This window comes from Amphibalanus amphitrite, unplaced genomic scaffold, assembly GCF_019059575.1.
Source record: "Amphibalanus amphitrite isolate SeventyFive unplaced genomic scaffold, NRLGWU_Aamphi_draft 000352F_arrow, whole genome shotgun sequence".
NCBI classification, from domain to species: Eukaryota; Metazoa; Arthropoda; class Thecostraca; order Balanomorpha; family Balanidae; genus Amphibalanus; species Amphibalanus amphitrite.
In genome coordinates, this window is record NW_024881846.1 from 170951 (window position 1) to 185625 (window position 14675).

Genomic DNA, 14675 nt, shown 5'->3' on the forward strand with positions numbered 1-14675 from the left:
CGAGAGACGCCAGTGACGCTTCCAAGCGCGAGATGAGTCCCCTAAGGTCGTTTAAAGGGCCACTCACCAACAATTGAGTATCATCAGCGTACTGGAAGACTGCTGCATCCTCAGAATAAAGTGATAGATCATTGGAAAATACCGTGAAGAGTAAGGGACCGAGTGCCGAGCCTTGAAAGACGCCCATAGAGTTGGGGAGAGGTTGTGATAATACCCGGCGACCGGACTCGTCCTTCAATGACACACTCTGTGTGTGACCCTGGAGGTAAGCGGCGAACCAGGATGTCTCTATGCCGTGCATTGCCAATTTAGCGAGTAATAACTCATGGTTGATGACATCAAAACATTTGCTTAAATCAATAAGGCATAGCATAGAGACATCCCCCCTATCGGTGGCGGCCAGGATTTGGTCACTGACGGACAGAAGTGCTGTCTCAGTTGAGTGCCGGGGTCGGAAACCGTGCTGGGTATTGGCCAGAAGATGGTTTTGGGAGAGATAGCGATAGAGCTGTTTGTGAATGACTCGCTCGACCACCTTCATAATGACAGGTACTAAGGAGATAGGTCGAAAATTAGTGGGATCAGATGGGTTTCCAGACTTGAAGATGGGGTGAACTATAGAGTGTTTCCAATGAAAGGGGATATCGGACCTTGAGATGCAAGTGTTAATGATGTGAAGGATAACGTCACCGATAGATGGGAAAGCAGTTTTCAGCATGCGAATGCAGACGCCATCAGACGCACAGGCGGCAGAATTGCGCATATTGAAAACGGTGTGACCGAGTTCACCGAGAGAGATAGGTCTGGGCTTAAATCTACCGGTTACGACACGCGGCAAACGGCCAATTTGCTCACTGTGGATCGGAAGGAAGATAGCGATTCATTCGCAGTTAAATTTGTTGTGATAACCTTGTCGTTATGTACGCATACCTCAACCTGCTGCGGAGCATCACCCAAACGTTGCCGTTTTAGCCCATTTTTTATTTTGTCAGTCGTAGCTCCGACACACTCCACACGATACACATCACAAACAATGACAATAAAACAGCAATACTCAACACACTGTGCAGTAAGGTGAAGCTAGTGCCTACTGGCAAAATCCTAAACAATTAAATCATACCGATGTTGATCAGTTTAATCAAAGCTTCATAAAATCCTTCAAAAACACTTAGGTACCTATCTGCTGCATTCCAGACTACCATGGATGGGGCAGCAAACTAGCGTTATGGGTCTGGCTTGGTAAAGAATAAAGATACGTACGTTGCGCGGTGTCATATAAACTGGCAAACCTTTTTACACTTGATGATAATTCGACAATGAAAAGTTGATTCGCTAACTTATCACTTGAAGTTGAACTTCTCGACAGACACAAATGACGAGCGTATAAATACGCCGGCATTTTTTTTCTTCTTAAACTCGTCCGCGGCCGATCAGTCGGCTGATAAATAATTCGATTTATGAGTGCAGCTGACCTCTGCGGTCACTACATACATAACACAACTAGTTATAGCACCACACCATTCGCTTCATAGTGTCAGCGTTATTTATTACACTAAAGTTACGCCATGCGTTTCCGCCAAACCACTACAAACGGGAAATAAATCACAACTAGCGCACACTGCCCCAACTGACGAATGCCTTGGCAGTCGCAACATCACGTTTGCTTTATATGTGTTGAAATAGCGCCTCCATTTCTTCAGCCTCGGCAAGTCCCTGACGATCGCATCAGCACACGATCACGATCAAACCCAGTCCCCCATCGGTCGGGACACTTGGCCCGCTGTGTCGGATCTACATCGGACCCCTTAGTCTCTTCAGCGGCGCCCTATCAGTCACTGGTCCACTGCTACGTAACACTATCGATTATGGTCCATCACGGTCCATCAGTAGAATGTCACAACTCGTCTGAACACTGTCTCTAACGCACTTGACCCGCCGTCGTGCACGACTAGTGGCCACCCGATCGCTGGCGGAGCTTTCAGTTTATCCGTGGCCAGCGGCCACTGACCGTACAGACTCCGGATGTTACCGGTACGCAATCGTCAGGAACCCTGACCGGCCGTACCGCCGTGCCGTGCTCCGCCGTACCGCCGTGCTGTCGCCGTAGCCAACAGCTGATGCTCCGGACGTAGCCGGGCTGTCGAGACGGGCGTAGCCGGGCGTCGAGACGGTCGCAGCCGGGCTGTCGTGCTCAGTACTGCCGCTTTGGTTCTGCATCACAGCTTATGTCGCCTGAGAAAAAAAAAAGAGAGGCGCTGTCATTGACCTGAAGTCGCCATGTAAGGACACAGTGGATCAAGGACCAAAACGGTTAAACTGTATGTGATTATTGTTATGATGATGGCGTTGTTTTCAGGTATGTAGATAGGCATGGCTTATAAACGCTGATTTAAAAAAAAAACATTGCGTGTTAAGAGAAGAATTTAACGCATCTACATCTATTCTATTTCTATCTATCTATTTCTATCTATTTAACCATTTAACATCTATTTAACATCTATCTATTTAACATCTATCTATTTAACGCATGTAGTGTAAGCATATGCATTATACAATGAATGCATTCTAATGGAAACCGCTCACAAAAACGTGCTTTGTGGTAGGTATAAATTTATAAAATTCCATCGCTGAATAGTTGTCATTGCTTGCCATACCGTATGAGGCTATGAGCTAACCATGCAATTATTAACGTCTTGGCTGAGGGCCGAGACTGAGTCTGATTTTCTCGGCCCCTTGCATGCAAAACGTGCTCTAGATTCGCCACCAGACGGAATTTGGCCGGCGATGATGGCACCGCGGGGACCACCAAAGCTTTCCAGATGTTTGGTCTCGTGGCCAACCCAGCATATAAATATGCAACCTCCAGGCGATGCTTTATGCTTAGGAGTCGACAGCATCGACAACTGCCTGACGTCCGATGCCGCCCTCGGAAAGCATCGGAAAAATCGCAAACTTTCCTTCTGACGTTCTGTCCAAGCGCGTTTAGGACAAGCAACTTTTCATTCAGGGTTAACAACCAACTATGCATAAATAGGCACTGACAATCCACCCATCACCCTGTCATTTTTCCAATTGTTTGAAAACTAGTCCGAAAGGGTGATTAGGTGGCCGTTATCAATGCTGACGTGCTTGGCGAACGCCGATCGCCAGAATATCGCGTTTCAAAAGCAATCAGCTTTGAAGTGGACTGCTTGTGTCTGTTTGAATACGATTGCAGGCATGGTCAGCTAGACAAACTAGACCTGAAGATGGCCACTCAAGTTCAACTGATGCTCGAATGTCGTTCAGATAACACGGTGTAACTGAAAAAAGATAGTCTGCACTCTGCAGGACTCCTGGTCCCTGGACATTTTTTAACGATCATGCTTTGTCGCTATTATTAGGTATACGAGTTTAAACGCTACATCTACCCGACCAGGACCTCGATCCCCAGGAAGTGCTTTTTTCAATATAAATTTCCGATGTTTTCGTCCAGGTTTTTAATAACAAAATAGGTATGCGGGCAACCTCCACTCGTCCCCAAACATTATTTTTAAAACAAAGTTGCTTTGCCGCTATAATAGGCACCGTCCTATTTATTGTAATATGATAAATGCCGCATACCTACTCTCTAAATACCTATTGCAAAATAATTTCCAAGCTTCATCTTTCCGACTGGGGCCTCGATCCTCAGAAAAAGCCTTTTTTATTTGAATTTCTGATGTTTTCGTCAGGGTTTTTACGGAAAAATATGCAGTGGGAAGAAGGAACTCTTAAGCAAACATCGTTTATATTTCGGAGCTAGGGTGTGATATTGCTAGGAAAGCATTGCAATGAAGGAGTAATGTGGTTTAATGTTTTTTTTTTTGTGTAGGTAGGTACTGAAGAAATCAAGGGAATGCTGTTTATGTTTTCATTCCTAAGTCCGTACCTACCCACTTATTATAAAAAGCATGACATCATCATCAGATGAGCTCCAAACTTTCTGAACTAAACCAACGGAACCAGTGTCAGGGTCAACAAAGTTCAAACGTCCTCTGTCGGCGCCTCATTAGCATACATCTCATTCAAACTAACTTGGAGCAAATCAACGCCACCCTAGTCTCGAGTCTCGAGGCGAGTCTCGGCCATTCGATAGCCGTTGACGCTCGTTACCCTGATTGCAGTCGAGCTCGCTAACGTTGAGTGACCGGTCCGATATGGCGCCGGCCGGCTACACAAGGCTGACCAGTACCGAATGGAGCACTTCGGCGAACGAATGGCGGGCGAATGGCGGGCCAGTGGCGGACTAAATTGACGGCCCGTCCATGGGAACGAGTGCAGGTGCGATACCGCCTGCCAGCCAGCCACTCTCGGTCATCAGCAGCCGACTCAGAGAAATGGAGAGCCTGCCAGGTGGCCGAACCGAAAGGTTAACAGGTTATCGGGCCGATAGCAAGTCCAGAATCCCGGAAGAAGGAAGTGCTCTGAGGCCGAGGAATGATCCAGTAACTTTCATGTTGATTACCTTTACACTACACCAACACCCGCTTCATGCAGCTTTGGACAAGAGTAAGACTCAACGAGGCGACACCAAAGTAGCCTGACACTTTCTATTCAGGACGTGTATTTCTAGGGTCGTGACCGCATTAAGCACATTCTCCCCCAGTCCCCATTTCTCCCTGCAGCACATCGCACCCGTCAGGCTGTCTCCCATTGCGCCGTCAGGCATGGAGCGGAGAGGGGTGACAACCGGAGCCATGGCGTTCCGCATCACTGATCCTTATCCATTCCAACTGTCTCCCGATTTGACATGTGTATGGACAGGATAATGCAGGGCTGCGACAGCTGCTCACTCGACATCGGGTGGATTCACGCCACATTGGCTGTGAATATTGTGGACAGAACCAGTCGCTCCTCGAGGAAAACTGGGAGAAATTCTGTGGAACTGCCCAGATAAAACAACATGTGGGATGCAATGAGCCATGCACAGAGGAAAACGGTATGCAACGAGGTACGAAAACAACGTGAGGTTGACCGTATAATAATGTGTTGAAAGGTGAGCTTTGGAAGAACAAATGTAAGAAGGAGACCCCTGCTCTTAGGAAAGCACAGCAATTACTATAAAGATTACGTCTCCCTGCTTTACAGTCCATATTCCCATCGCCCCCCTTCTTCTACATGGACTCCCCCTCTCTCTCAAGACTGCTGTCTCGGTAGCGACATCGATATTCTGATCTTGTATCTAGGCGAGTGCCCGTTACCCACCGACTAATCTACTCTTGCTCTCAGTCGGTACCTACACCTCACTATCTCGAGTACCAATCAGCCGCATCTTGAACTCTCTCCTGCAGTCATACGATGTTCAATTATCTAATGGACTGGTTACTATGTGAAGCATATTGATCTGGTTTTCAACAGAATATTGCGAACGTCAGCACGCATACACGACGGTCCGGCGCTGCGCGCGTGCGCCGCCCGCGGTGCACCTTTGTATTCTACCGTGTGAACCGAGCCTTGGGGCGCGCCTGGGGTGCGGAACACAATGCATAGTAAGCAGGCGCGCCGGTGGCCCGTGTCAGAGTGCCTTGTCGCACTCACTGCAACAAGACGGCCCATCTCACGGACCCCGCCGGCGGCCGTCCGAGGCGAGGAAAGTTGGACACGTTCGAACTCGACGCGCCATCTCCTATCGAGCAGCGCCGGAGACTGGTGCCGAGTTTGATTCTGCTATTGTTCCTGGAGTCGTTCAATCTGTGTCTATCATCGTGAACCACATAGTTTCCGGTCCGGAGGCGGTCTGTGTGTGTCCACGCGGCACCTGTCTATCTCGCGCCGGCCATTAGCTGGGTACACGAGGGCCGGCCGCCGCGTGCAGTCAGGTGCGCCTGCTGACGTCTGATATCGACCCGGTGCGGCTGACGACTCAGTATCAGCGCTCGGCTGATCTGCGGCTGCCGGTGGCTGATATCCCGCGCCCACAGCCGGTCTGACCAGGTGCGGCGCTGACATCTGACTCTCCGCCCACAAACACTGCTGCAGCTATCGACCCGGGAGTTTCCGCCGGTGCGACACCGCAGATAGAAAGCAAACACATTTGATATTGTGGAGCTCGGAGAAAAACACCGCCGTCAGAGCTATCGCAGCCAGGTGTGTCGCAAATGGGAGTCATAATGTTCAGAAATCGCTGTTTATCCCTGTGTTTGGTGTGTTTTCGGTGTAATCTTACGCACACTTTGGATTTCATTTTGCAGTGAACGGTGCGAGTCAGCATTGAACAACGTTTTTAGGCTGGACTGATACTATTGATTTCGGATGTGTAAGCTGATTGTCTGTCGGTCCCTGTGCTCAGGTGTGCCATGTCTGTTATCGTCTCACCATCAGTCATCATGCTGTCCTGTCCCACGAGCCATGGGCTGTCGCAGTTTGGTGTTTCACGCGGTGAGCTGCGCCAGCTCGCCGGGTCGCACGGGTCGCGGCGGGGACACACCACAGCCGTCTGGCCGAGCCCGCTCCACCGGCAGCGTGGAACGGCCGGCTACCACCGCCGCCCGACGCGGCGACCGCGTGTCACGGCGCACTGCCCCGGGCGCTGGACGGCGCCGCAAGGCTCCGGCACATATCGAGGCCAGAAATTATACACGGCTCACCAGCGGAACTAGTGCATCTATTCAAACCGAGGACCACAGCCGCGGCAGCCGCCTCAAACGGAGAAACTCGAAACAGTACGCATCGGTGCAGAGCCGTGCTTCAATACTCCATTCCGCAGCCCAGCAGGCAGGCGATTGAAGTAGCTTTAGAAGTCCGTAGCGCTGAACTGTGCGGAACACAAGACAAAAACGTACGCGCACATCGAGCACACGCCGGCTTACGATGACATGGTTTTGTGCTTGGGTGACTGTATGAGCTTGATATGCTCTTTGTTCAACTACACTGTAAAAATGTTAAAACTTCCGTGTTAACTAGTAACTAGTATATGTAACTATTATGTATGTAACTAGTATATGTTAACTAGTATATACTAGTACATACTTGCTTATTGGAACCGGAACATGTGAAAGAAATGCTGATGATTGTATTCAGGAAGCCAAGTCAAAACAAAATTGAAATGTCAATATACGTGTCACAATAATGAATACCCGGGAGGTGAAAGTGAATGAAATTTTGAATGAAATAAGCTATAAAAATATGTAAATTTTAAAGTAAAATTTTATTAGTGATTACTTTTCCCGTCAGTTTTCTGGGAGATATACCCATTCATTCTGAATACAAATGTCTCCAATACAAACTTAAGTCTCGCGACGAAGAAAATTGGGGTGGTCAGCGGCCACGAACCCTAAATGACAGCACCAAAACCGACCACCCAACATCAGCCAGAGTTCCTGGTTCGACCCAGCCCGCGGAAACCAAATAATCAACACCAGCTAACTGCGTTTTGTGACTAACGGCAACTGACATCGCCCGGAGCAGGGCAGCGCTAAAACGGCGCGCCGCCGCCGGTATTGGACCAAACACGTCATCGGCTCCTCCAATAAACGGCTCTGACGCGGCCGGCCCGCGCCTGACACGGTCGCCACCGACTCGTCAGCGCGCAGTGTTGACAGTGGACTCGAAATTCCGGCCAGCAGCGGCGCTGGTACTGGCGGAAATGGACCACTTCTGACGAAGGGCGCGACGAGTCACCCCTGCGGTGTGGACAGAGGCGCTGGCCGGGTCAGGTCAGGTGCACCCGGCACCTGATTGGAGGGGTGGCGCAACTGCACTCGGAGAGAAAGTGCAACTCAGCGCACTGGTGCTACTTTTGGCGTTGTTAGCTATGATTCGAGACGGAAAGAAGAATAAAGGCGAAAAACTTTAACATTAGATGTTGACAAGTAACGCATTGGTTTACAAGTCTTTACCGATGAACTTTCTCTTCACATATAGGCATAAAAATGTTCAGAAAAAAATGGTTTGTTATGAAAATGGTTGATCAAAACTGTCGAAATTGCCTTTTAAACGTTTCATCACTAGCTTTTATGGTAACATCACTAACGTTTCATGGTAGGTAGGCATTATTTGTAAGGCCAGACCAAATTTCACGACTTTTACGAAACTATCACCGGTCATCGGTCATAGGGGGCGATTCGAGGTTAGTTAGCTTTATTTAATTTCGGCTTATACTCCTAATACTTTATCGCTAAAAATAATAAAATATTATGCTAGTCTTTGAAAGCGCGTGCTCTCTGTCTCATATGTTTCAAAAGGAACTTCTATCGCCAAAAGCCCAATAACCTTAAAAAGGACCCTGTAGCTTCCCAATATCGGCCTTCATAGATTCAGGTGCTGTTCACTTATTGACTGCGACTAAAGGCATCTGACTCTCGAAGCACGTAGCGTCCCCAAACACCGCGCTAAATATTACAGGCGACTATAATTGGATTCCATACGAACCATTTATGGCCTGGTGAATTCTGCTCTTGTAAACGATAATCATATTCTGGCCTACCACAACAGAACGGACATTGATTTTGTGACCTAACGCGAAAATGCCACAGCATACACCAGCCACCGGCATTACGGATTCTGTCCGGGCGATGTGTACCGAGCCCGGGCGATATTCTGCCCGAGCGATGTGTACCGAGCTCGGAATAGTGCGTGACCAGACTGCATTGCATTGCTCACGCCAGTGCTCCCGATTTTCGTGAAATGGCGTTGGATCTGGTCTGTACCCAAACATCCCATGAGGAGGAGGTTGAATAGCATGTGAGCTATCTAAGCAGCACGAGTTGGTAATTAACAAATAAACTGGTCTGCAATCGAGTCTGTTGTTTTCAAAATAAATGCCACACAGGCCACAGCAGTTCAGCAGGCATTTTGTTCAGGCTAAAAACTGATGGAATGACGAGAAACCGCTCACTCTTTCATCGGCAAGCATAACCTATAAATTTAAACATCTGACTGCGCACTGTTGCTGGGCTTAGCCGATTGACCGGTTCGGGTCGGAGCCAGCCTGTGGCAGCCCCAGCTGACCTCTGCTGCGTCAGAGTGACGTCAGCGAGGACATTCACCATGCCACGTAATGCTATCAGCGGCCGAGAGGAGACGTGCTACCAGACTAATCAGACTGATCACGCCATACGAATGCTCCACGAACCTGGTTTTCGGCTACAGAATGTCATTTTTACCTTCTACTATAGCCTGCTCCTAAAATAAAATGGCATCGATGAAGGCAAATACAATCCGACAGTACGCGAAAATGGTCACCAGCGTAGGTATCCAGTAGATCCCGTGGTTCACATGTCGTAAATCTTGATTGCCGCGATTTGTGCAGTCGCATGGAGTTCAGAATCGGAGCGTCCGACCTGACCTTTTGCGGAATGGTAATGCCAGGAGCCCAGGCCGGCTCTAGCCCGGCTCTGCTGGCAGTAGTTATAATATAAGTAAGCACCTAGAGCGTGTTAGCAGGCCTTCGATTCGTGAAAACATGGTTTACTCTTTCAGCTTTTTCATTACCCTTGCCGGACGTGAAATTTTAGGCTAGGTATCGTGTGCAGTGCATAGGCAATAAGAGGCAATATTCATTATTCAGCTCTCAGACATAAAAATCATTTGTTCTTCCAGCTGTGCCACTTGTGCGTGAGGCCCGACACCCGAAGCGAGCTGCCTCCTGAATAATTAAGAAAGTTAGAACCCGAGCACTCGAGATTAAAAACCGAGCTCACCAAGCTACTGTGATTAGACAAAAAATGTTCGTAACAGGAGGAAACCTAGCGTTATTGGAAAAACATGCCAACGCCATATTTGGCCGTCATTTGTCAAACTCAAGACAGTCACCAACAACAATGTGAAAGTGCGCTATGGTATCTGATGTGGTTTAAGTTTGAACCTTAGAAAGTATAGTTGGAAGATGATTTCCCACAACTTATCTCTCAGTTCTATGTATCTGCACTTTGGAATTCATAGGCGGCGGAACGCGGGGGCACCGGGGCACCGTGGATTTCGCCGGGGATTTCGGCATTTTAACATTAGCCCTGTGGGTGTTGCATGGAAAGAATGGGACCAAAAGTTGGCAGTGCCCCCCCCCCCCTTAATTGAAGATGTTCCGCCACCACTGTTTTGGACTCGTCTGCAATGCGATGGATGGGGTAAAATGAATAAGGTGATGATGTGAGTTCGCTACTACGTAAATTTTAGGCTTTGCATTTGAAATTGAGTCATTGAACATTTATATTCATAATTTAATTGAAGTTCTATTTCGCACCTTTATATGCATGCCGCATATACCTATATACACTTAGCAATGTCCATCCTTGGTCCATCCATGTTGCTTAGATATCTATACACTGTGCTTAGAAAACTGTCTGAATATTAAATTGAATTCCTGACCGCGCAGATTATGGAACCTGAAATTACTGTAATGTGTGGTGGAGTTAAAATGGCATAGCTCTCTATCAGCAATTTGAACAACGTTCAGAAACGCTGGGAAAGTGAGGAGCACGAGTCCTTCCTTCCAGTCTCACCTCCTCTCTCTCTCTCTCTCTCTCTCTCTCTCTCTCTCTCTCTCTCTCTCTCTCTCTCTCTCTCTCTCTCTCTCTCTCTCCTCTGGACTCTTTCAACGGAAGCCGAAAGTGTCATCTTCAGACATGGCTGACGACCGAGAGACCGGCAAACAAATGCGGACATGCTAATTCCACACCGCCCAAAGTCGAAACCAAACTCGGAGACCAGAAAGTAAGCCGGTCGGTCGTTTTGAGGAGGACCCCGTGCCCCGGCTCTGGTGGGTATTAAGTCGTCAAACGTCAGTCCGGGAGCAGCACCGATCGATCAGCAACGGCCAGGACTTCATGACGGCGAACGGCGCTCGGCATCACACATCAATCGTCCAGCCAGTGGCCAGAACTGAAAGCAGAGTCGAGATGAGCGCCGCCATACAGCCGGTATCAGCGCCGACAGGCTCTTCGTCTTCTCAGAAAAGGCCCGCCCCACGATAAGTGGAGTCATTTTCTGCCTCCTGCAAGGCGGCACAGAGATGCGGAAATTACGGCTGCAGATAAGAGCAGGATATGATTCCAGCCCGCTAACGAATGATCCGAACGGCATCAGGAGGCGCGGCGGGCAGACCGGTGCGGATTTGGCCTCCGCGGTAATGCGATGGAGACTGGGCCGCGAGCAGCGATAGCCGAGTCCTGCCGTAATGAAAATACCTCCCCTGGGACTCGTCCTAGTGTTACCAGCTCGTCTTTAAACATTGTGCTCGCCGTTAACGTCTCGGGACAAAAATTCACCGCCGTTCAACCCATCAGCGGTATTTTCCCGTTTTATCTACGTGCTGGTTAGCCGACCTCATCATCCCGCTGCGGCGGCGGCAGATTCTGGTGCGATTGCGGCGATTTGGGAGCGATGGAGACGAAGCGGTGGCGCACCGTTCATCGCCGGTGATCTCCGGACTGGCCGCGAGACGGTGGGGAGCCGAGGTCACCGAGGTCATCTGCGAATCGCCCGGGGTCATATGCAGATCTCCGGCAGCGCGCCCCGCCGCGTCCAATATGTAAGCCAGACGAGGTGGCGCCGAGACTCAGAATGTAGATTCCATGCCAGACTCTCTGGCTCTCGGCAGAGCTGCGGTGTCTGGCGGGCGATTTAATGGGTGGCTGGAAACTGACTTCATTTCAGGCGCAAATCTATGGGAAGTGCCAGCAAAAACGCGAAGTCGAAAGATGGTCAGCTGATTTTTTTTCAGACATGTCATTCTGAGTTGGAGGCTATAAGAAAACCATAGCTATACCCCAATTTCGAATCAATTATTCAAACCAAATATAGATGTTGATAATACCAATGATAAGAATTGTTTCAAACAGTCAATTACGGTAATAGTAAAGGGTCACGGTTGCAAAAATACCGGTAGACGATTGACAGCGCATCATTTTATACCGAACCCACTGAAGTATCTGAACTCTTACCCAATCTCCTAACACCAGCTCGTCATTCCTGGTCTGGATTTAATCCAATCTTTCTGTTGACGCTCCGCAGAATGTTAGACCTGCACACGGTCTCGGCGGAAACTAGCGCCGAACACCGGCGAACACTCTGATTGCAGCGGTGACCGGACGTCCGGGCAAAACACACCGACTCACTCTCCGGTCGGCCACATAAAGTTGAACCGATCCGGGCTGGAGGGACGGAAGGCACCGCGGGTTGAGATCCCTCAGGATCCCCCGCGGACCGCGGCTCAGCGCAGAGACAAACAGGACGGCGGCCGCAGAGCAGTCTCAACTCGATCAGACTTATGGGACACCGCGGGACCAGCCATCGCGGACAAACAGATCCACGCTGAGGTGATAGGTTGGAGCCGAACGGAAATGGGAGCGAAACGCATCCGGCGGAGGTGAGCGAAATTCAAATCAGTGGGGTGATGTTTACTTAGAATTTGATAGTAGCTCATTTCCTCTTAATTCATTCGCCATCTTCCTACCCGCTTCCTTCGCTTTTCTCTCTCTCTCTCTCTCTCTCTCTCTCTCTCTCTCTCTCTCTCTCTCTCTCTCTCTCTCTCTCTCTCTCTCTCTCTCTCTCTCTCTCTCTCTCTCTCTCACTCTCTTTCTCTCTCTCTCTCTCTCCTCTCTCTCACACTCACCCTCTCTCTCTATCTCTCTCTCCCTCCCTCTCTCTCTCTCTCTCTCTCTCTCTCTCTCTCTCTCTCTCTCTCTCCCTCCCCTCTCTTTTCTGTCGCTCATATTTTCCGTCCGATGGCGGCCACTCAACGATATGCCCTCTCTCTAAATCATCCCAATACACCACTGGGGTCTATTCAAGCAGCCATTCGCATTCCACGCCTTGTGAACACTTGGCGAGGCCCAGCACTCTGTCCGTTTCACGCATGGTACCCGCGGCGGCGCCAAACTGCTCATTGCAACACGTGGGGCCGGCCCCGTTAAGAGGTCACAATGGTAGCGCTGGCGCCAGACAGAGACACAATGCCCGCTATCCGGTCATTAGGAGGGGCTCGGCGCGGAGCACGGCCGCTCGGGCCGCTCGGTGTGTCCCGGAGGTCCCGTAACGACCGACCAGGAGACGGCCGCTGTGGCCGCCCGGCCTCCCAGATAACGGCTGCCACCGGAAACGGCGCCCGGCCGGACCACGGCCGACGGACGACGAGATGGACTTCGGTGCAGTGAGGGGTTGAGCCCGAACTTATATGGTGGCCCCCTAATAGAAACAGAGAGAAGAGGAGAAAAAGTAAAAAAACATTTCACGGATTGCGTTCCGCTAAGCTGAAGTGTGATTTTTTTCTTAAAATAAGTATTTTGGACGAATCTGATTATGAAGACTGTGTCTTATGCCTGCATTAGGCTGGCTTTGGCCCCAATAAATAGATAAGTTTCCTATATTTTGGCTGAATTTGAGTGAAGTCGTTCATATTCATGCAAAAGAATTGCAAAAAAATCATTCCCTTCAAAGATGGTTCGACATTCGATTCCTCTGTAAAAAAGACTAAATGCTGCTGTAAAAATATTCGGATTTATGTGGTCTCGTCGCCTTCTCAGCCGCACACCTCCAAACACAGCTCTGAATCAGTTAGCGCGCCGATGGGAGCGGGGCGGTTGTGGCTGTCCCCGGCGGGCGGAGCCATTCGTTGTGTGTGACAGCCGGCCGACACCGGTGTGTTACTGCTACCATTCACAAGATAAATGGGCCCCGGCCGGCACCGTGTCGCCCGGCGCACTTCCATAGGACACGAGTGCCGAGCATGGGCGCGAGCCACTCTCCTGTGCTGGTCCTCCGCGTGTAATTGGGCAGAGATTGGGTCTCTGAGAGCATGGCGACTCGAGGGTCCTTGGTAAGTGCGATGGAGGTGATGTTTGGGCAAAGGATTTCGCAGACAGAATGTCCACACAGAGAGACGGCGTGATTTGAAAGGTTACATAGATATACAGTTACTGACGCTTGTTTATTTTTGGTACAAGTTTTGATACCAACGCAATGTTGCACCTGTGTGTGCTCTTATTCTGGCGTTGCGTTATACGACAGCGCGCTTTGGGCGTTAGTTCAATATATCGCGTTAGCCTAAGTGCTGGACCATGGATATGGTTTCCTTTTACGGTCAGAAATTTTAACTTATGGTGGGTAATTTGCTGGATGAATTGACCTGGTTATGCCTGTTTTTCTTCGTTATCTTTACACAAAAATATGTGACACTGCATCAGTTTTATGTCACAAGTTCACCTCATATTTTTACCAATTTGTCGCTGCCTTCAACACTTGATGATGATACTGCATGCCCTGTTGGCAGCTGATATGGGCTCAGATTCTGGAATCCGAGCCTCCACTCCCCTGAGCCCAGGTTATATGCGGAAGCTTACACCGGCTTCAGCGTAACTCAATGGCCGGAGCGCGGTGAAGGCTCGCCAGTGAGGCCGCAAAGTCAGATGAGATGTAAGAGAGCTGTGCGCTGCGGTGGGGTCGATTTCTCTGAGAGTTTTGTGCGCTGTTCAGGAGGGTACGATCTTCTCTCTCATGACCGGTGCTCACCAGTGTAAGGGGCATTCCACGTCAAATCAAACACCGAAATCCGTCGTCCCCTTCGATTTTTCTGAAAATTTGTAGGCAGACTGGGCATGGTTCAAAACTGAGTTACGTATAATATTTTCGAAATTTGATAACGTATCGCTGAGATATAGGTCATCGAATATAGCGAAAAATGACAAACATTAATTTTTTAAATGGCTATAACTCTGGTT

General features: G+C 49.4%; 1 protein-coding gene across 2 annotated transcripts in view; it reads right to left on the reverse strand.

Annotated features, from left to right (window-relative positions):
* Positions 1 to 963: 963 nt before the first annotated feature.
* LOC122389274 overlaps positions 964 to 14675 on the reverse strand; it is a 34154-nt gene continuing 20442 nt past the window's right edge. For both annotated transcript variants that reach the window (XM_043381149.1, XM_043381150.1), the window contains exon 3: positions 964 to 2232. The gene's annotated coding sequence lies outside the window, so the exon portion shown is untranslated. The remainder of the gene's footprint in view (positions 2233 to 14675) is intronic.